The following is a 23,433-nucleotide window of genomic DNA, read 5'->3' as shown; positions in this document are numbered from 1 at the left end:
GAGTCACCCTAAAATAACCTTGGGTACTAACGTGATTGAAAATTGTCTTGCAGAGATAATTCTCATTTTACAGCAGGTTGCCATGAACGCCAGTTCCAGCCAGCAGCGTGTCCTCCAAAAAGAGATCCGGGCACTGATGAAACGGCAACAGGTGGAATTATCTGCTGGTGAGATTGGTAGCGTGAGAATGTGTGAGTGACCCGTTCCCTATTGCCATGCCCCCGAAAAGTGAGATGATGATATGGTGCCGGGCAGCTATTGGTCTAAGAGGTAGAGACTACCAAGCAATGGTAGAGCCCGTCTACTCAGACAGTAGGCCCACCATTTTGACAGCACGGGGAGTGGTCGATGTACGCCATGGGAGGGTACCTGTCCGCATCGTAAATATCGGGGAGAGAGAAGTACACCTGCCCCGGTATGCCACGCTAGCCATATTGTTCACCATAAACCAAAATTCTGTGAAGGCCGTAGAACCCTTGCCTCCATCTCAACCAGAGGAAGGTAACGGCTCTAAGAAACAAATGGAGGACTGGTGTCAGCAACTGCATTTGGGTACTGACTCCACTCCCTCACACCAAAAACAGGGAGTCTACCGGGTGGTTCAGGAGTACGAAAGAGTCTTTAGTAAACACCCGCTAGACTTCGGGCGAGTAAAGGGGGTAGAACATCACATCCCCACAGGAGACCATCCACCCATAAAGGAAAGATACCGACCTGTACCCCCTGCCCACTATCAGCATGCAAAGGGGATGTTGTGGGACATGAAGGAGGCTGCCCAGGGACAGCTGTAGCCCCTGGGCAGCTCCACTAGTTCTAGTGAAAAAGAAGGACAACACAATGAGAATGTGTGTAGACTACAGAAAGGTCAACCGTATCACACACAAAGATGCGTACCCGTTACCTAGAATAGAAGAATCTTTAGCTGCATTAAAATCTGCTAACTTCTTCTCCACTTTGGATCTTACTAGCGGGTACTGGCAGGTTCCGGTAGCAGAGGCGGACAAGGAGAAGACTGCATTCACCACCCCGATGGGTCTCAGCGAATTCAACTGTATGCCGTTCGGGCTCTGCAACGCACCAGGAACCTTCCAGCGGTTGATGTAATGCTGTCTGGGACACCGGAATTTCGAGACGGTCCTGTTATACCTGGACGATCTCATCGTTTATTCCAAAACCTACGAGGACCATCTGAAACACCTGGCAGAAGTGTTTGACGCCCTGGCAAGCTACGGCCTAAAGGTGAAACCCTCCAAGTGTCACCTGCTGAAACCAAAGGTACAGTACCTGGGACACGTGGTGAGTGCTGACGGAGTGGCTCCCGACCCCGATAAGATCACCGTGATTAAAGACTGGCCAAGACCCTCCAGCATAAAGGAAGTGCGGCAGTTCCTCGGGTTGGTAGGCTACTACCGAAGATTCATTCCCGGTTTCACCAAAATGGCAGCTCCTATGCAGGACCTCCTGATAGGTCAATCCAGGAAGGCCAAAAACCAGAAGCCGCCCGTCAAGTGGGAAAAGCTGGAAGAGGAGTCCTTCCGCCAGCTGAAGATGGCCCTCACGGGGGATGAAATCCTGGCGTACCCTGACTACGGCCAGCCCTTTATCCTCCACACGAACTCGAGCAACATCGGGCTAGGAGCCGTACTGTCCCAGATCCAGCAGGGGAAAGAATGGGTAATCGCTTACGCCAGCCGAAAACTACGGCCCATGGAGAGAAACCCTGAGAATTATAGCTCATTCAAGCTAGAGTTCCTGGCAGTGGTGTGGGCAGTGACCGAACGTTTCAAGCATTACCTTGCCTCTTCCAAGTTCACCGTGTACACGGATAACAACCCGTTGACACACCTGGACACTGCAAGACTTGGTGCCCTGGAGCAGAGATGGATGGCCCGCCTGTCCAACTATGAATTCACAATCAAATACCGGGCGGGACGCTCAAATGCCAACGCGGATGCCCTGTCCAGAATGCCAAACTTACCGGACATAGGGGAAGATCCAGAAGAACTGGAAGAAGTCGAACTCCCTGTGTTCCACCCTCATGGGATTACCCTGTATTCCCACCGTGTAAGGGACAGGCGCTCTGCTACGTTCAATCCCTTACCCCACTACAGCTGGGCGGAGACACAAGACAGTGATCCCGCAGTCCGTCTGGTGAAGGAAATGCTGACACAGGCTGATGCCCGTCTTGATCCAGACACTCCGGAGGAGACCAAGCAACTGTGGAAAGAGAAAAGTAAGCTGTTTCTTTACAAGGAGAAGCTGTGCCGGAGAATGGTCAACTCTCGAACACATGAGCTGACCTGGCAGGTAGTGGTCCCAAGACGAGATGCGGCTATGGTTCTGGAGGCATACCACGACGGAGCAGGACACTTCGGATGGAAGAAGCTGGAGTTCCTGTTGCGTGGACGGTTCTACTGGGTAGGCATGAGAGGAGCTATCGAGAGGTGGTGCAGGGACTGTGGCCCGTGCAACCTAAGAAGGAAGGACCGTGCCAGCCAGAAGACTCCTCTGCAGCCCATCATCACCAGGCAGCCACTGGAGCTGGTAGCTCTCTACCATGTGAAACTGGCTCCAAGCAAATCTGGGTACGTCTACGCCCTCACAATCGTAGATCACTACTCCCGGTTCCTGGTGGTGGTCCCTGTCAAGGACTTAACGGCTCAAACAGCAGCTAGAGCCTTCCAGCAGCACTGCTGCCGTCCACACGGGTATCCGAAGCAAGTGCTGACGGACCAAGGACCAGCCTTCGAAGCGGAGGTCTTCCAAGAGTTCTGCAATCTGTATGGCTGCAGGAAGATAAGAACAACGCCCTATCACCCTCAGACCAACGGACTATGTGAGAAAATGAACCAGGTGGTGATAGACTTGCTAAAAACGTTGCCCCTGGAAGAACGCAGTCTCTGGCCTGAAAAACTGCCTGATCTGGTGGACTTATATAATCACATCCCTGTAGGTTCCACCAACTGTACCCCGGCTTACCTAATGAGAGCAAGACCTGGTAAGCTGCCTATTGACCTGGATATGGGAGTCCTGACACCTGAGGACACCTCGCCAGCGGCAGACTGGGATACAGAATGGCAGCAGCAGTATTGGAAAGTACAGGAGAGCGTCGAGCGGAGTCTGTCTCAAGCAAGAGAAAGGCAAGAGAAGACTTATAACCAGCATGCTCCCGCTGTTCCCCTAGTACCTGGAGAGCAGGTCTTGAAGAGAAAGAGGCGGCTCCACAAGTTGGACGACCAGTGGGAGAAGGACCCATACACAGTACTGCCCTCAAGCCATGATAATTAGTGTTGAGCATTCCGATACTGAAATATCGGGTATCGGCCGATATTCGCGGTATCGGAATTCCGATACTTAATTCCGATACTTTTAGAATATCGAATACCGGAATCGGAAGTTCTCATAATGCCTGCGCTCTGCAGTGTCTCTGAAGGATGACAAGCTGGATTGCAGCGCTCAGCTGCGATCCAGCCTGTCATCAGAATGCCATCCCAGCGTGGGAGAATTCTCCTGATTATTTAAAAGCCGGCAGGCGGTAAAAAGCTGCCGGCTTTTAAACAATCACACAGCCCCATACTGCTTCCCCGCAGCCTCCCACCCCGATCCTCCGCTCCCCCCGCCACCTCCCATCCCGATCGGAAATTAGGACCGGGCAGGGAGCGCAGCACCAAGGAGCGGGGAGCGAAGGACCCGGGCGGGGAAGCTGGCAGTGAAAAGACTTCACCGCCGGATTTCCCGTTCTGTGCTGCGCTTTCCCGCCGGTTATTTCAAATGAACAGCTGAGGTATCAGGTGATGCTGATCAGCTGTTCATTTGAAGTAGCCGCAGTGCCCTCAGAGGGTTCATGTGAGTTCATGCTTGACTGCATTGCATGAACTCACATGAACTTTCCCACAGCCGCACAGGTCAGCCTCACCTCCCAGACCGGTCATGATTGGTGTGTGTGGGTGTCTGTGCGGGTGTGCGCGGTGTGTGTGCGGTGTCTGCGGGTGTGTGCGATGTGTGCGGGTGTGTGCGGTGTGTGTGCGATGTCTGCGGGTGTGTGCGTGCAGGCAGATATAGGCCGATGTGACACTACTACTCCCATCGGCCTATGTCTGTCCCCCGTCCACTCGTGCCAGCAGGATCAGCTTGATGGGAGCAGTAGTTCCCATCAGCCTGATCCTGCTATTTAAACTGCCCCATATGTTATTTTGGCCCCCATAGGTTTATATTTTTGCCCCTATACATGTTTTATTTAGGCCCCCATATTTTTTTTTGTTTTTGGTCCCCAATAAATTTTAAATACATGTCATTGGTGGCCAGTGGTTACCAAAAATAAATTAGTTTATACATTACCTGTCCCCGCCGATCGCCACCTAAAATAAAGTAAAAAATAAAAAACTACACCTATACTCACCTAGACACCTAATTCCCCGAAGCCATCGATCTCCTGTAATAAAATGTAAAATAATAAACCACAACCTTATCCTTACCCCTCCGTAGTAGTCCACGAGTCTCCCACGAAGATCTCCAGTTTAGAGCAGCCACATAGAATGTGACCGCTCTGAACCGCCGCCGCCGCTAGAATGACGGGGCCGTAAAGCAGCCCCGTCATTGCATAAGCGGGTTCGCCGGAGTTCAGGCAGCGCTGCTCCGGTTAGCTGCTTTACGGCCCCGCTGTACCGTGAGAAATTCCCAAGGTACAGCAGTGCCGTAAAGGAGGTCTCCGGAGCTGGGCTGACTGAATGCACTCCGGTGACCTCAGTCAGTGGCTCCCGCTGCCGGGAGCGGACGTGTTCCCGGCAGTGTGAACTTACAGCAGCCATGCACAGCTGTCACCATCTCCAGATGTGACAGCTGTGCATGGGAGATCAGCGCAGGAACGTGGACAGGTAACTTTTTTTTTTTTTAGTAAACTAAGAATTAAATAAAATGTTGTGTTTTATTTCAAATAAATTTTTTTTTTTCTGGGTGTAGTGTGTGTTTTTTATTTTTAACTCTTTGTAGGTTAGTAATGGGGGTGTCTTATAGACGCCCCTCATTACTAACCTGGGCTTCATGGCAGCTGGCACTGACATGAACCCCAACCCTATTACCCCCTGCCACCGCACCAGGGCAGCGTGGAAGAGCGAGGCTAAGTGCCAGAATTGGCGCATCCTATGGATGCGCCATTTCTGGGGCGGCTGACGGCTGGTGTTTCTAGCCTGGGAGGGGGCCAATATTCATGGCACCCTTCCTGGGTTATTAATATCAGCCCCTAGCTGTCTGCCTAGCCTTTGCTAGCTATTAAAATAGGGGGGACCCCACGTCATTTTTTTGGGGGGTCTCCCATTTTAATAGCTAGTAAAGGCTAGGTATTCAGCTGGGGGCTGATATTAGTAGCCTGGGAAGCTCCGTGTGTATTACCCCCTTCCCAGGCTTCAAACATCTGCCCCAGCCGTCTGCTTAACCTCCGCTAGAGACTAAAATTATGGGGGATCCCATGCCAATTTTATTTTTAATAAATCCTTTATTTTAACACTAAATGACACTTGAGGGGTTAATAAAGATGCAGTCCCTAAATTATTATTTATTTTTTAATTAATTTTTCCCAAAAATTTTGACGTGGGCTTTGCCATATTTTTGTATGCCAGCCAGGTACAGCATCCAGGAACGGGCTGCCCCCAACTCCCAGCTGCCTATTTGTACCTGGCCGGACACAACAATATAGGGAAGCCCTTTTTTTTAATTATTTCATGAAATAATTTAAAAAAATTGACGTGGGGCTTCGCACTATATTTGTGTCCAGCCAGGTACAGCAGGCAGGAACGGGCTGCCCCCAACCACCAGCTGCCTATTTGTACCTGGCTGGACACAACAATATAGGGAAGCCCTTTTTTTAATTATGTAATGAAATAATTAAAAAAAAATTGACGTGGGGCTTCGCCCTCTTTTTGTGTCCAGCCAGGTACAACTAGGCAGCTGGGGGCTGTAATCCGCAGTGCTGGGAGGCCCAAGCTTTCTGGGCCACCCCCGCTGCAAATTGCAGTCCGCAGCCACCCCGGAAAATGGCGCGTTCATAGAAGCGCCATCTTCTGGCGCTGTACCCAACTCATCCAGGGCCCTGGTGCGGTGGCTCACTGGGTAATAAAGGAGTTAGGGCCAGCTTGGCATTATCAGCTGGCCCTAAGCCCGAAATTCATGGGGTCACGCCAATATTAGACATGACCACCATGAATTTCTAGTAAAGTATTTAAAAAAAACACAACACCCAGAAAAAAGTCCCTTAATTGAAATAAACACACAATTCTTTATTGTTCTAAATTAAACCATACTTACCATCACGCCCATTCCAGCTGAAGCCAACGATCTCCTGCCATAAAATAAAAATAATAAAGCAACCTCATCCTTACCTTTCCATGGTTCCCACGACAGCTTCAGCTCTGCTACATCGAGATGACAGGCTGGACCGCAGCAGAACGCTGCCATCCAGCCTGTCATCCCACAGACACTGAGAAGCGCAGGCATGCTTGCGCTCCTCAGTGTCTCGCTGTGACGGCATAAAGATGAGCCGAGGTCATGTCCAATGAACTCGGCTCACCTCATGCACGTCACTGACAGCGTGGGAAAATTCTCCTGCACTCAGCGCTTCAGTGTGAGAATTCTCCCACGCTGTCAGTGACGTGCATGAGGTGAACTCATGTCCAATGAACTCAGCTAACCTCATGCACGTCACTGACAGTGTTTGTGTTTTTTTTTAACTTTGACTATGGGGTTAGTAATGGGGGTGTCTTATAGACGCCTCTCCATTACTAACCTGGGCTTGATGTCAGCTGGCATTATAAGCTGACATCAACCCCAACCCTATTACCCCACTGCCACCGCTACAGGGCAGTGGGAAGAGCGAGGCAAAGTGGCAGAATTGGCGCATCCTATGGATGCGCCATTTCTGGGGTGGCTGACGGCTGGTGTTTCTAGCCTGGGAGGGGGCCAATATTCATGGAACCCTTCCTGGGCTATTAAAATCAGCCCCCAGCTGTCTGCCTAGCCTTTGCTAGCTATTAAATTAGGGGGGACCCCACGCCATTTTTTGGGGGGGGTCCCCCATTTTAATAGCTAGTAAAGGCTAGGTATTCAGCTGGGGGCTGATATTAGTAGCCTGAGAAGCTCCGTGGGTATTACCCCCTTCCCAGGCTTCAAACATCTGCCCCAGCCGTCTGCTTAACCTCTGCTAGAGCCTAAAATTACGGGGAACCCCACGCCAATTTTTTTTAAAATAAATTCTTTATTTTAACACTAAATGACAAGTACAGTAATCAACACTATCACTGTACTTCATATATATGTGACTGACATGTTTTTATCTATCTAATCTATGTGTGATTCTCTATTTCTTCTATTCTAAATTGTCGGGTACCGCTGCTGAATTGCCAGCCGGCTTTTTTAAAGAGACGGTGCATGAAAACACTATTATTTTTTTTAATAAATCCTTTACACTAAATGACAAGTACAGTAATCAACACTGTCACTGTACTTCATATATATGTGACTGACATGTTTCTATCTATCTAATCTATGTGTGATACTCTATTCTTTCTGTTGTAAATTGTCGGGTACCGCTGCTGAATTGCCGGCCGGCTTTTTTAAAGAGACGGTGCATGAAAACACTATTATTTTTTTTTAATAAATCCTTTACACTAAATGACAAGTACAGTAAGCAACACTGTCACTGTACTTCATATATATATGTGACTGAAATGTTTCTATCTATCTAATCTATGTGTGAAGCTCTATTCTTTCTTTTGTAAATTGTCGGGTACCGGTGTATGCCGCTGATGAATTGCCGGCTTTTCGCGTAATAAATTCTACATTATTCTTAGTTGTTTTACTTCATGTAGAATTAACCTACAAGGAAAGAAAGGGTTTATTTTCATTCCGATATTTGTGTCCCATTGACTTGCATTGGTTTCCGGTATCGGAATCGGCGATATCCGATACGTTTTGGGTATCGGCCCGATCCAATCCGATACGATATTTCCTGATATCGGAAGGTATCGCTCAACACTAATGATAATCCAAAAGTCTGCATAATCAGTAAGGATGGAGGAGAAATCACAGCCATTGTCGGCCCAAGAGGCAGAAGAATCCATACCAGCAGCCCAGGAGAATCAACCCTCTGCTAGTAGTGAGCCTGCTGTGCCCCTAGTAAGCCAAAGAGTACGCAGAAAGCTGCCAGGCCTACCAACAACACCTCCTACACCCTGTAGTGCAGAACCAGATAGTGGGTTACCTAGATCCACCAGGAGCACTAGAGGACAGATGCCCGCTCGCTGGAGAATCTAAACTGTAATGTGAATTTACCTGTAAACTGCAAATGTTGAAAATGGTTTATGTTTGTTGCCTGTTTATTAATTATGTTTCTCTAGTTACCCTTCAGGTTTATTTGGACTGACAGGTTAGGGACGCTGAGTAACCGGAACTACATTATAGATAGTTACACTTGGTGCTTCTTGCGAAAACGGCCACGGAAGAAAAACCTGTCTGGCGTGGCCTCCTTGTGGCCCAAAGTAGCTAGCCTCAGCCTTGCAGCCACGCCCAGGGCCAACGTTTAGGGTTTGCTTTGGACAGGTCCCCTACTCTGTTCTAAAAACTTCACCTTGGGTGATATGGACACATGGTTACGGAAATGCCGTGACCTTAAAGACAAAATGTACTTTTTCCTGTTGTTGTTTATACCCTGTTATATTATGTTTTAAAAATGTGTTTAGTCACGGAGTACTAAAATTTACTAGGGGGGAATGTGGCACCCCAGGGGTCTGGTTACCACAGTAATAGAAATATTACGTCTGAGAGCAAGTGGGAGGTTTCCTGGTCAGGAGCCCTTAAGCATGCAACACCTGCTGCCCAGTCCTGGGAGGGGAGGAATCTGCCCTTATAAACTGGGTCTGGGGCGGGGTTAGGGGAGAACAAGTAGACACAGGGAAAGAAACAGCAGGAGCTCTGTAGGAGCAGGAGCTGAGTGCCAGGGGCTGGAGCTAAGCAGAGCTCGCCCTGGCAGAAGAATCTAAGTACCAGACACCGGAGTCCGAGGCTGTAAGGATCTCTAAGTACAACAGCAGAACCCAGCCGGCAGGGGATTCCAGGTCCTCTGGCCGTAGAAGCCTGGAGGCTCAGTCACAAGCAAGGGACCAGCACCGCCATCGAGGAGCGGAGGCTAACAGAAGGCCCCAAGTCACCAGCCATATGGGTGAGTACTACACGGTACACTCAGGGATGTGGGCTACTATCACCCGCTTATAGCAAGGTAGCCAGGAAGAGTGCAGACAGACGGGGAGGCCTACAACTCCACCTGGTCAGGGGAACTCCTGTTTGCTCACAGACTGACCAGGCCTCTTATTCTAGCCAATACTCCCGGGAGGGTCTGCCTTATTATCATCAGTAAAGACCCTGAACTGCACTGCAAAGACTCTGAGTCGTTCCTGTTGCGCTCATGCACCATCACTTCCATCATCCACACTCATTGCCCTGAGGCTATACTCCTCCCGTGGGGAGTCATCCCATTCTCTGCTGCGCATACAACACCAGCCTCAGCGGTCTGCCTCGCAGCGGCGGTACACCCTGACCGCAATCCACGGGTGGCGTAGTCGGACAATTAACTTAAAACCTTACAAATAGACTGCCACTGGTTTGACCACCCTGAGCCACGGGACCGGGTCACCACCACGGAGACTACAACCCCCAGAGACCCGGCTCCGGGTATCCCACACACGTGCCCACACGGCCCAGGGGGTGCGTCAGAAGCACCTTTCAATGTACCTGCAGAAGCATGTGACACAAAGAAGCAGAATGATGAGGAGGCAGTCAGCACCCATATTGCTGAAGAACCGCTACCAGGCTCTCACGCAGGACAACTACGAAGATGTACATCAAAAAAGTGCTTTACCTACAAAGAACATTCCAGTAAGCAATCAGAAGCCTCTTGAAGAGAGAAAAAGTAACGCTGTGGTGAAGAAGAAAAGGAGAGTGGTGGTCTTGGAGGATTCCTTTCTGAGAGGAACAAAATTCGCTATCTGCCAACCGGACATCATATCACGAGAAGTGTGCTGTCTTCCAGGTGCCCTAATCAAAGATGAGTCTGATAGGGTATGAAGACTCTTCAGTGCTACAGACGACTACCCATGCCTGCTAATACACATAAGAACAAATGACACAGCAAAAATTACCTGGAAACTATATGCAGAGACTTTGAAAACCTAGGCAGGAAAGTGAAGGAATTTGGAGCCCAGTTCATCTTCTCATCCATCCTCACAGTGAATGGACATGGAACAAGGAGATTGAACAGGATTGTACAGGTGAAACATTGGCTACATTGATGGTGTCATCAGCAATATTTTGGGGTTTTTGTCCATGGAGTGAATGACCTGTATGATGGACTCTTTGCTAGAGATGTGTTGCATCTTACGAAAAAAAGGAAATGCATATTTAATAGACGCTTTGCTGCACTCATCAGGAGAGTTTTAAACTAATTCAATGCAGGATGAGAAATATACGGCCAGGAAAAGGTATTTGATATTAGAAGTGGAAATAAGAAACAAAGACAACACATTCTGAATGAAAATAGAGGAGCAAGATAAACCGACTACAAACTGAAATGTGTCTATACAAATGAACAGAACATGGGAAACAAGGAGAATTGGAGCTGCTAACACAGGAACAGAGATCTGATTGGAATACAAACCTTGAAGGCTGCAACTTATTTATAATAAACAGGCTTAACAAGAGGGGAGGAAGTGTTGCATTGTATGTTAAAAAAGCGTATATCTTCACAGAGATCCAAGCTTCAGAGAATGGTAGCACTGTAGAAACTGTTTGGGTAAGAATATGAGGAGAGAAGAACATAAAGGACACTATTGTAGGTGTTTATTATAGACCACATGAACAGACTGAAGATATGGATGAACTCCTTTTACATCACATGTCTTTGTTCTCAAAAAAGTACAACATAGTGATCATGGGAGAATTTAACTATCCAGATATTTATTGGGAATCTCTCAGGCAACAGTAATGGGTCCAGAAAATTCTTATCTTCTCTCACTGACAACTTTATCTTTCAAAAGGGAGAATAGAGAAAAAGAGGATCTGCCATCTTGGACCTAATTCTTATCAACAGGGAGGAAATGGTTGAAGAAGTAAAGATGGCTAGGAATTTAGGAGGCAGCTATCATGCTATCCTCAAATTTTTTGGATTACAAGAGCAGGAAGACCTGTGAGGACTCAGACTTTAAGGTTGGACTTCAGAAACACAGATTTTAATGAACTCAGAAAAAGGGCAGGGAAGGTCCAATGGCTTGATGGTCTAAAGGACAAAAATGTCCAAGAAGGATGGGAGATTTTGCTAAATGGAATTCTCAGTGCACAATCAGTAACAATCCCAAGAAGAAGGAAGAATTGGAAGCATTTAAAGAGAACAGGATGGATGAACACACAACTTATACACTTTCTAAAAAGGAAAAAATATATATAACAAATGGAAAGGGGAGCAAAGATAAAGAAGAATATAATGCTGTCTGCAGGAAATGCAGGGCAAGCATTAGAAGAGCTAAAGCCCGTAATGAAGTAAGGCTTGCAAGGGAGACCAAAAGCAATAAAAAAGTATTTTGGGGGAATGTCAAAAGAAAAAGATAAGTCAAAGATGTCATAGGATTTTTACAGGATGAAAAGGATGACGTGGTCAAAACTTTTAAATTACTATTTTACATCTGTGTTCTCTAAGAAAGCATATGTAACATCAACTGATCTTCACTGTACTATAGAAGGAATAAAATAATCCACACTGTCTATAAACAGAGAGATGGTGAGGGAACACTTTGCTAATTTAAATGAATTTAAATCTCCTGGTCCAGATGAATTACATCCTAGGGTACTGAAAGAGATAGCAAAGGAAATTGCAGAACCACTAGCCAGAATCTTTGAAAATTCCTGGAGAACAGAAGAAGTCCCAGAAGATTGGAGAAGGACAAATGTTGTCCCTATTTTCAAAAAAGAAAGAAGATGGAGCCAGGAAATTACAGGCCAGTGAGTCTTACTTCAGTACCAGGAAAGATCTTTGAACAAATTATTAAACAACATGTATGTAAGTATTTGGATAAGAATATAGTAATTAACCAGAGCCAGCATGAGATTGTAGCAAACAAGTCATGCCAGACTAAGCAAATTTCCTTCTATGATGGAATCACTGACTGGGTGGATCAGGGAAATGTGGTAGATATAGTATATCTCAACTTCAGCCAAGCATTTGATAAAGAATCTCATACTATCCTTATTGAAAAAATTACCAAGTATGGGATTGAAAAGGCTACTGTTAGGTGGATTCATATCTGTCTCAGTGATTGTACTGAAAGAGTGGTAATAAATGATTGCACATCCAATTGGAAGAGTGTTTCAAGTGGGGTACCACAAGGCTGTGTCCTGGCCCCAGTCTTGTTCAACATTATTATAAATGATCTAGATAAGGGAACTGAAGGTAAACTAATCCAATTTGCAGATGACGCAAAGCTAGGAGGGATAGCTAACACTAGAGAAGACAGAAAAGAATTCAGAAGGATCCACATAAGCTTGAACAATGGGCAGCTAATAGAATGGTATTTAACAAGGAGAAATGCAAGATTCTACATCTGGGCAAGAAAAATAGAATGGGAGGAATAGAAATAAGCAACAGCACATGTGAAAAAGACTTGGGTATACTAATAGATCACAGATTGCACATGAGTCAGCAGTGTGATGCAGCAGCAAAAAAAGGCAAACACAGATCTGGGTTGTATTAAGAGAAGCAAATAGTCTAGATCACATAAAGTAATTATCCACCTCTACTCCTCTTTGGGTCAGACCTCATCTGGAATACTGTGTCCAGTTCTGAGCAACACATTTTAAAAAAGACATAAAAAAATTTGAGCAAGTTCACAGAAGAGCTACCAGGATGGTGAGCAAACTGCAAACTATGTGCCACGAGGAACAGTTAAAGGATCTTGGAATGTTTAGCTTACAAAAAAAAAACCTAAGAGGAGACTTAATAGCTGTCTACAAATATCTGAAGGGATGTCACAGTATAGAGTGATCATCCTTATTCTCATTTGCACATGGAAACAAGAGAATCAATGGAAGAAACTGAAAGGGAGAACATACAGTTTAGATATTAGCAAAAACTTTTTGACAGTAAGAGTGATAAGTGAGTGGAACAGGATGCCATGAGAGGTGGTGAGTTCTCCTTCAATGGAAGTGTTCAAACAGAGGCTGGACCAACATCTTTCTGAGATGATTTAGCGAATCCTGCTTTGAGCAGGAGGTTGGACACGATGACCCTGGAGGTCCCTTCCAACTCTAACATTCTATGATTCTATGATCCTATGTGCGGATTAAATGAGCCTTTGATGCATTTCCACTGCGGGAAGCGCACTAAAAATGCATGTGCATTTTTTACCTGCTGATTTTTCTCATCTAGTGCAAGTCTATGGGTAAAATCTGCACAAAAAAATCAGTGAACTCGCAAGAGAAATTGACATGTGGCGAATTTAAAACATGCACCACAGGGCAGTTTATGCTGAGTAAAAAAGAAGCTTAGTGGGCATGTGATATGTACTCACAAAACCCTGATCTCATCATCAAGTCTGTCTGGGATTACATGACAAGACAGAAGAATTTGTACAAACTTACTTCCACAGATCTGTGGTTAGTTCTCCAAGATGTTTGGAACAATCTACCTGCTGAGTTCCTTCAAAAACGGTGTACAAATATACAGTACAGACCAAAACTTTTGACACACCTTCTCATTTAAAGATTTTTCTGTATTTTCATGACTATGAAAATTCTACATTCACACTGAAGGCATCAAAACTAGGAATTAACACATGTGGAATTATATACTTAACAAAAAAGTGTGAAACAACTGAAAATATGTCTTATATTCTAGGTTCTTCAAAGTAGCCACCTTTGGCTTTGATGACTACTTTGCACACTCTTGGCATTCTCTTGATGAGCTTCAAGAGGTAGTCACCGGAAATGGTTTTCACTTCACAGGTGTGCCCTGTCAGGTTTAATAAGTGGGATTTCTTGCCTTATAAATGGGGTTGGGACTAGTGTTGAGCCACCCCCGTAGTGTTCGAGTTCGGTTCGGTTCGTCGAACACCCGTATGTTCGCCGAACTGTTCGTCGAACTGTTCATCGAACACCTTCGAACACCGTTAAAACCAATGGCAGGCAAACAAAAACACATAGAAACACATAGAAAACACCTTCAAAGGTGTCCAAAAGCTGACAAACTGCTCAGAAGACACAACTAACACATGGAAAAGTGAGGTGGAGGAGTAAAAGGAGGGGGAGACACAGATATAGGCATGTCATGCCCTTCTAAAATCAAGAAAGGCTGGAGTAAAAATCTAAAATCAGCCTACCAACACCCAGACGTCGTGACAAGAAAATTAAAAAAAGAAATATCTTTAGGTAGAATGGCGGTTCCATTCAGAACACTTTCCTTACAAGACGTAGTGGTATCCCCGTTGTGAGGTGTGCCAAAAACGGAACCCAATACATTCGGACTAATCCACCATTTGTCATATCCAAGGGGCAGGTCAGTAAACGACAACATCGACGCGGAACCAAGTACAGTAGTATATACTGTACATCCTTTGGCAAGGCAATCAGGCGGATCAAGAAGTTGGGAAGGGTCACCCTAATGGCCAAAACAGACATTGATGCGGCGTTCCGGTTACTTACTACCTGTGCCTCCGAATAGTGTTCACCTATTGGGCTGCTTCTGGGAAGGAGCATACTATATAGATCGCTGTTTGCCCATGGGGTGCTCCAGATCCTGTTCACTATTTGAGGCGTTTAGTTGCTTCCTCAAATGGGTTGTAATGGACGTTTCTAAGGGGGCACATATTATCCATTACCTCGACAACTTCTTATTCCTGGGCCCAAAAGATTTGCCACAGTGTGAATACACGCGGTAGTCCACCTGTGAGAAGGAGAGAGCTGGAGGGAGAGCGGACACCACAGAGCCGAGTGGTTAGATGGAGAACTGAAGAAGGAAAGAGGGCGAGGGAGGTAAGGGAGTACAGTGGAAGGCCGACCTCAGCTCGCCCACGTTCCTGCTGGGCGGGGAACAGCCCTGGGAAGAAAAGCAGCTTGCGCATCCCTTTGAGGTTACGGGCGCGAGCGGGCAGAGGGACTACGCTGGAGTGCGAAGCCGACATGGCCAGTCCATTCCTGCCCATGCGACCTCCGTGTCGCCGGGTTTGTGCCAGAGCCGCAGTGGACCCTGACGGCGAGCCCCCTCTCCCAATACTGGTGCCTGTCCGCTGGTAGGTCGAGCCCCCCCCGCGGTGGGGGGGGAGTAACATCTGCAGAAGAAAGATCATCTTCCAGCCAAACTAAGATGTCTACTTCTTTTCATGGACAATGTTATACGATCCCTTTCTTACGGACACGCCCATCGCTACAAATTCCAGACGAGGCACAAAAACAGCAGGTGCTTCAATGGATATCAATTTCTCCTTCAAGTTGGCTCTCCTCCACCTCAACTTCAACATCACAAATACTCCAGTCCTCAGAGGCGTTGCCCCAATCGCACTTGCTTCCTCACAGCTCCCAAGTCTCCAGCTGCCCGTCTGAGTATGGGGTAACACAGATGGTTGAATCTGCAGAGCTGTTTACTCATACTATAGCCTGGGAATCAGAGGTCTTCTCCAGAGCATCTGTGAATCCAGACGAGGAAATGATCTGCACTGATGCCCAGAATGTTTATGAGTCGGATCCAGGCCCAGATGAAAAAGGTTCTGAGCATAATGTAGACCCTCGTTCCAAAACTGTAACTCCTGTTGGTGGAGACAATCAAAAAGACGATGATGAGACTCACATACCTGATTGGAGCGACAACTTGACTTTTCGGTCAGGGCAGGAAGAGGTTGGCTCTGAGGACAACGGGTGTGAGAACACACAGGGTGATGATGACGAGGTTGGAGATTCCACTTACTGTGAACCCACAGTCAGCCAGTCGATGAGGTCAGCAGAGGAGGTGGAGGAGGATGCTATTGACGACGAGGTTTGGTTGCGCCTTCCTGGACAGAGACGGAGTACTGGAAGCACGTCAACAACTGCATCCTCAACCACAACTCTGCCTCTGACCACAAGTCGTGGTGGCTCTTTGGGTCGCATGGGCTCTAAGCCTTGCATAGCCTGGGCATTTTTTGAGGTCGATAAGGATGACCCAACTCATGTTATCTGTAACATTTGTCACCAAAAGCTAAGTAGAGGCCAAAAAATCCATAGTTTGAGTACTTCATGCATGAACCGTCACATGGATATGAAGCATAAGTTACAGTGGGAAGCTCACTGTGCTACAATGAGGCCTAGCGGGCCGGGCCAACCACCGTCTGCCCCATCTTGTGCATCCGCAGCTTCTTCATCCTCTGTGACTGGGGGGACAAAAGGCACACATGTTTTTGGATGCAGACCTGACACCTCTTTACCCGCAACAGCCAGTGTGATTGGCAGGTCGTCAGTTCATTTGGAAGTGAAAACACCTGCTGGTGTTGAGCGCTCTCCGACATCGAGAGCACCACCTTTGCATCTTCCTCACAGACCCGCAGTTTGCCGGGGACACCCTACTCAACCATTTCCTCCTAGCCATGAGAAAGCTAAGAGGTTGAATTTCACCATCTGCAAGCTCTTGGCTACAGAAATGCTGCCTTTCCGCCTGGTGGACACAGAGGATTTTCGAGACCTTATGTCCGTCGCAGTGCCCCAGTACCAGATGCCCAGTCGGCACTACTTCTCAAAGAAAGCTGTGCCTGCGCTACACCAGCATGTCGCACACAACATCACCGCTTCTGTGAGAAATTCTGTGTGTGACAGGGTGCATTTCACCACAGACACTTGGACGAGTAGGCATGGACAGGGGCGTTACATGTCACTGACTGGGCACTGGGTAACTATGGTGACAGCAGGACAAGGGGCTGCTGTCCAAGTCTTGTTGTCCACACGAGTTGTCCGTCAATCCTCTTTATCTCGAAGTTCCTCCACTGCTTCTACCTCCTCAACCTCCTCTCGGTCCTCCACCTGCACCCAAAGCCTGTCTGGTAATGCCACCCGCTTTCTAACTGTGCAGAAGGAATCCTGCACACCTCCTTACTATGCTGGCAGCAGGGCTCAACGGCATCAGGCGGTGTTTACTTTGAAATGTCTGGGAAATGTGAGTCACACAGCTGAGGAGTTGTGGTCAGCTCTGGAGACCCAGTTTCATGAATGGTTGTCTCCACTGGACCTGCAACCAGGGAAGGCCGTGTGCGACAATGCTGCAAACCTGGGTGCGGCCCTTCGCCGGGGCAATGTCACACACGTGCCTTGTATGGCTCACGTGTTGAACCTGGTTGTCCAGCAATTTTAAGCCCACTATCCCGGAATAGATGGCCTTCTGCAGAGGGCACGGTCGCTGTGTGCTCACTTCCGCCGTTCGCATCCCGCAGCTCAATGACTTACATCTCTACAGAAGTCGTTGAGCCTGCCAGTTCACCAGCTGAAATGCGATGTGCCGACACGGTGGAATTCAACTCTGCACATGTTGCAGCGACTGTGGCAGCACCGATAAGCCCTGGTGCAATATGTTCTGGCGTATAGCCTGGGCCAACGAGATCCAGAGGTGGGGCAAATCACGCTGCAGGAGTGGTCTCAGATCAGGGACCTATAAAGTTGACGCGCCCCCTGGGCCGTGGGGCCCCGGAGCCGGGCCGGTAGACGCTGGGGGTTGTAGTCACTGTGGCGGTGACCCGGTCCGTGACCCAGGGCGGTCAATCCAAGGGTAATTTGTATATATGGGTTTTATAATGTCCGACTACGCCACCTGTGGAGTGCGGCCAAAGGGGCCCGCCGCTGCGGAACTGTCCTCTGAAGTTGGTGGTTTTTCAGCAATGGTATTATTACTCCCCACAGGAAGAGTGTAGCTTCAGGGCAGTGTGGGTGGATGATGGTGGTTGTAGTGCAGGGAGTCAGTAATGAACACAGAGTCCGTGTGATGCAGTCCCAAGATCTTTACTCACAGTTGTTGCAGTCCAGATTACAGGTACCAGAGCAATCTCCCCGTCGTGCTGTGTGTACTCAGTGAGGGGCTCAGTCCACCCCCAGATAGCTCCAGAGTACTTAGCAGGACCCCCTTCTGTGTGTCCTTTCTCTGGCCTTCTCCCTGCACCTCACACCCAGTGACACTTCTATCCGGTACCCTCGGGCCTTGGCGGGCGACGTGTGTTCCATCTCCTGGGTCCTATGTGGCTACCTTCTTAGTGAGACTGGTGTGGACTTTGGCCTGCAGTACATGAAATGCTGCAGCCTTCGGTTTCTAGTTGAGCCTTGCTGTTTCTCCGCTAGTTGAGGTACCGGTTCCCCTTATCTGGCCTGACCCCTCTACCTCCTGGTAGCAGCGGGCGTACGGGTGGCCTTCTGCACGGCCCGTACCCCTAGGGTCCCTTCGGTTCCTGGAGCCTTCCTGCTCCCACTCCTCTCTTCTCTCCTTCAGTCCTGGGCCTCCCAGGCTAGGCCCGCCTCTGGAGCAGAGCTCATGCAGAGCCTCTGCTCCTGTCACTTCTCCTCCTCTGACTGGCTTGCTCTTTCTAAGATGGCTTCCTATTTATACTCTCCCTGTCATGTGCTCCCCTAAGCTGCTTTCTCCACCCACACCCACTACATAGGACCCTCCCACCAGCTAGGGACCTGGGACTGTGCTCTCCCTTAGGAGCAATCTCGCCCTACCCCCACTGCGGGTATGTGTTGGATGCAGGTGTTAGGGTCCCGAGACATACTCCTTCCTTACCTGAGAGTGAGATGCAGTACCTCTGTGGCGACTGAACCCTCAGGGGCACCACACACCCTTCTGCACAGTTTTGAAATGGCGAAGAAGATGTTTAGTGCTGACGACTATGCCATTATCAGCATGACTATTTTTGTGATTTACATGCTGGAGCACACGTTAAACAGAATTCAGAGTCAGGTGGTGGGACAAGAGGAGGTGGAGGAAGTAGAGGAGGAGTCATATGCGGAAGGGATAACATCTCCAAAGTCCAGACGGTCGGCAGCACCAAGGCGGCAGGCATGGGAGGGTGGGGGAGAGGGATTACCCAGGGCGCATGGTAGCAGCTAAACTGTTGAGGAAGGTGCAGGAGCCGAGGAAGAAGTGGAGGACGAACTGGCGATGGGCATGTAAGACTCATCAGATGAGGGAGACCTTGATCACATTTCTGTTGTGCGAGGTTGGGGGGAGAGGGCAGAGGAAGGAAGCATGATTCTTACCTCACTACCAACACAACAAGGACTTGATGCACACAACATCCTCCTAGATGCGCAAGACACATGAGTGCCTTCTTGCTGCACTACCTGCAACATGACCCTCGGATTGTCAGAATTCGAAGTAATCCCGACTACTGGGTTGCCACACTCTTAGATCCCCGGTACAAAAGTAAATTTGCCGAAATAATTCCTGCCATAGAAAGGGATTCACGCATGCAGGAGTATCTGCAGAGGCTGTTGCAGAATCTTACATGTGCTTTTCCACAAAACACCAGTGGTGCACGTAGTGAATCTCACAGTTCTAACTTGCAAACCGTGGGACTGTCGAGTCTTCATCACTCAAACCGTAACAGTAACACAGTATCTGCTGGTAACAGCAATTTTGTGGAATCGTTTCACCACTTTTTTTAGACCATCCTTTGCAAGGCCACAGGAGACAAGAAGTCTGACACATAGTCAACGCCTAGAGAGGATGGTACAGGAGTATCTCCAAGTGAACATCGAAGCTATGACTGGGTCACTGGACCCTTGCTCATTTTGGGCTTCCAATCAGGAAAAATGGCCGGAGCTCGCCACTCACGCCTTGGAGATCTTGTCATGCCCTGCAGCCAGCGTTCTCTCTGAATGTGTGTTCAGCGCTGCTGGTGGTGTGCTGACAGATAAGCGCACGCGGCTTTCCACTGAGAATGTAGACAGACTCACGTTCATAAACATGAACAAATCATGGATCCGCAAGGACTTTTCTACCCCTGTGTCATCCTGGGGAGACTAAAAGCTTGAGGATTTGGTAAAATCACCTCACCAACCGTTTTAAGCAACTCTTGGGCAATTGATGCCACTTAAGTGGTGTCTGCGCCACAATTTTTGGAAAAACTGGAGACTCTTTTTGGAGTCCCCTTGCTGTGTTTTACGTGACGTTGGCATCGTCAATTCCAGGTGGGTTGGGTCGCTCCCCCCCCTTTTAACTGTAAGAAACTACATACACTATGGCTTGGGGTAACACAGATGGTTGAGTCTGAAGAGCTGTTTACTCAGAGGTCTGCTCCAAAGCTTCAGTGTCTGCTAGTCAGCGTAGAATTTTTAACTGCATCTAGCCTAGGCAATACTTTGGGCGTTGTAGCCCAGCTGCGTAGCAAGCTGCACCGCCTGTGTATCTAATAAGAATTTTTAAATGCATCTAGCCTAGGCAGACTGTGGGGACCCCCAACCAAACCCAGACGCTCAGCCCCCCTACCGCCCCCCTTTCCTTGACAATACAATAATGTAACTCTTACAACTGGATGGGTGAGGATCGGTCACAGCTTTATTAACTCTTTATACTCATTCCATTAGAAAGACATTTTATTTCTAAAATAATTCAGCTTGTTGCAGCATGCCCTGGGTCTCCACACCGGCAAGTTGGCCAACAAGTGTAACTCTCCAACATGTCCTTTCTATTTCCAGGCCACGGAGGATCATGCGTACTCGTATGCAGGACTCTGACCCCCATCAATCACTCTTAACGCTTGTTCCACTCCGTCCTGCAGTCCTGACAGGAATATGTCCAGTCCAATATCCATTAAGTGAATACCGTCGGGCCGTATGAGGCCTGAGTTATCTCCCTCCAGTTGTCGGTGTTGTATCACTACACCACCTCTGTCTCTTCTAAATTTTGTCATCCGAATATTTATTACCCGCCTTGTCCGTTCGATGGCCGTGATGTCTCGCGCACCTTGCCATACCGCTATCGGCACAATCTCTGACCATACTATAGTTAGTTTTGTGAAAAATTCTCTGAAGCGCTCAGTGTCTAGTTTCATTATTGCCATTAGTTATGCACTCTTGTGATGACCTTGGTAATTTCCCCGGGCCTGTATAACTAAGATGACCGGACCTCTTGCCTCTCTCCCTACCTTGATTACCTCCATTAGTACCTGTGGCCATAGCAGGCCTCTAATACCTCTCCAGTTGAAATATGTGTTATGAAACTCTAATTTCCTCCCGCCTGGGCGGACATTCGCCCTTTTTTCTGCCCAATATATATGCGAGTGGCCTATCACCCACACTGTTGGCTTAGCGTCACCTGTAAAAGAAACAAACCACGTTAGGATAACAAGTCCGGTCTTATGTATCTTACCAAACATGTGGATCGCCATCTCCCTATCCTCTGAACTTCCGTTTCTGACAGACCTGCTCTTGCTGCTTCCGTGGCCTCGTCTATGTGGAATGAGTGTGTCCCGTAATCTTTGGGGTGGTTCCCTGCCGATGTTATGCATTTATTAAATATAGCTAGGAACTGGTATCTTGATAATGGTGTTCCATCAATGTGTGATAGGAAGAAATTACTTTGTGATCTGATGGTTATATATGTTTTTACTATTGTTACCCGACTCAGTGTACCGTTTGTGGGTTGTAGAAGTACCCAAATGCCCCTGCCCGCTGGAACCGTTTTCGATAGGCGTATGCGTAGACGTATTGCATTATTGGCTATGACTACGTCCTGGTGTAATAAGCCTCCACTGGTGGTAATTTTGGATTGAGGGACTAATTCGCTTATGCATAGCGCCCCGAAGAAGTCGATCGCAAATGCAGTAGACAGTAGTGTTGCTTCAAATTGTGAGTGTCATGTTAATGGTGTTAGGGATATGATGTGAGAAATCAGTTTTAGTGACACGGGACGGGACGTCTACACTCCTGACTTGGCTGACCCCTTTTCCACCCTTTTATGGATTGTCTGATGATGAAACTCTTTGTCACATGTCCCCAATTCAGTAGTTGGAAGTGAAAAATGCTACTCCGGTCAGACACCGCTGCGCTGACGCCCCTGATATACCCCTCATCATTAGCTGGTGGAGAAATTCTATGGTGACTTGTAATCTGGCTTGTTCACATTGGTCAACCCGTCTGCCTGCTACTAGTCGTGTCCACTCTTCCCATGCCTTACCGTATGCTTGCCACGTCAACGGGGCAACTGACGCTCTGATTAATGGCATCAACTATGCGCCACTAGATCCCATAGGGAGGGTGGGCAACTGTTGCCCGATGGGTGGGCGTTGGGCAGGAGCTCTGTGAAAATCTGCCAATTGAATTGTGATAAAGCGTTAGCAGCAGCTTTAGACCCCTCAGCATCGTGGCTAGCGCGGACCCATGCATTGTGTTTTAGGCACAGGAATGCTAGCCGGCGTAGACGGGAGAGACGATGATGCCATCTTATTAATGCAGTGCGCTAGGCTGGTGTTTTTTGTTAGGAAGCGTATATTTTTGTTAGCCAGGAGAGCGCCCCATATTTCTATTGCTACCACTATTGGGAAGAAAAAAAATTTTCCGGGCTAGATGCAGCTAAAAATTATTATTAATTTCAAAGCTGGTGGAGCTTGGTATAGATGGCCTAATACAATGAGTACCACACACTGCTACTATGCCCAAAATTATTTTCCAGGCAAGATGCAGCTAAAAATTATTAGTAATTTGAAAGCTGGTGGAGCTTAGTATAGATGGCCTAATAGAATGAGTACCACACACAGCTTATATGCCCAAAATTAGTTTACAGGCAAGATATAGCTAAAAATTATTTTGAATTTGCAACCTGGTGGAGATTAGTATAGATGGACTAATAGAACAAGTCCCACACACTGCTACAAGCCGAAGCCCAAATATTTTTTCAGAGCTAGATGCTGATAAAAATTATTTTGAATTTGCAACCTGGTGGAGGTTAGTATAGATTGACTAATAGCACAAGTCCCACACACTGCTACAAGCCGAAGCCCAAATATTTTTTCAGAGCTAGATGCAGATAAAAATTATTTTGAATTTGCAACCTGGTGGAGGTTAGTATAGATGGACTAATAGAACAAGTCCCACACACTGCTACAAGCCCAAGCCGAAATATTTTTTCAGAGCCAGATGCAGAAAAAAATTATATTGAATTTGCAATCTGCTGGAGGTTAGCATAGATGGACTAATAGAACAAGTCCCACACACTGCTAGAAGCCAAAATATTTTTTCAGAGCTAGATGCAGAAAAAAATTATATTGAATTTGCAACCTGCTGGAGGTTAGTATAGATGGACTAATAGAACAAGTCCCACACACTGCTACAAGCTGAAATATTTTTTCAGACCTAGATGCAGAAAAAAATTATATTGAATTTGCAACCTGCTGGAGG

The sequence above is a fragment of the Phyllobates terribilis genome, unplaced genomic scaffold (genome assembly GCF_046119375.1).
Source record: "Phyllobates terribilis strain yellow unplaced genomic scaffold, ASM4611937v1 Scaffold_2__4_contigs__length_985480577, whole genome shotgun sequence".
NCBI lineage: Eukaryota > Metazoa > Chordata > Amphibia > Anura > Dendrobatidae > Phyllobates > Phyllobates terribilis.
The sequence above is the reverse complement of the archived record's forward strand: the minus strand, read 5'-3'. Positions refer to the sequence as shown.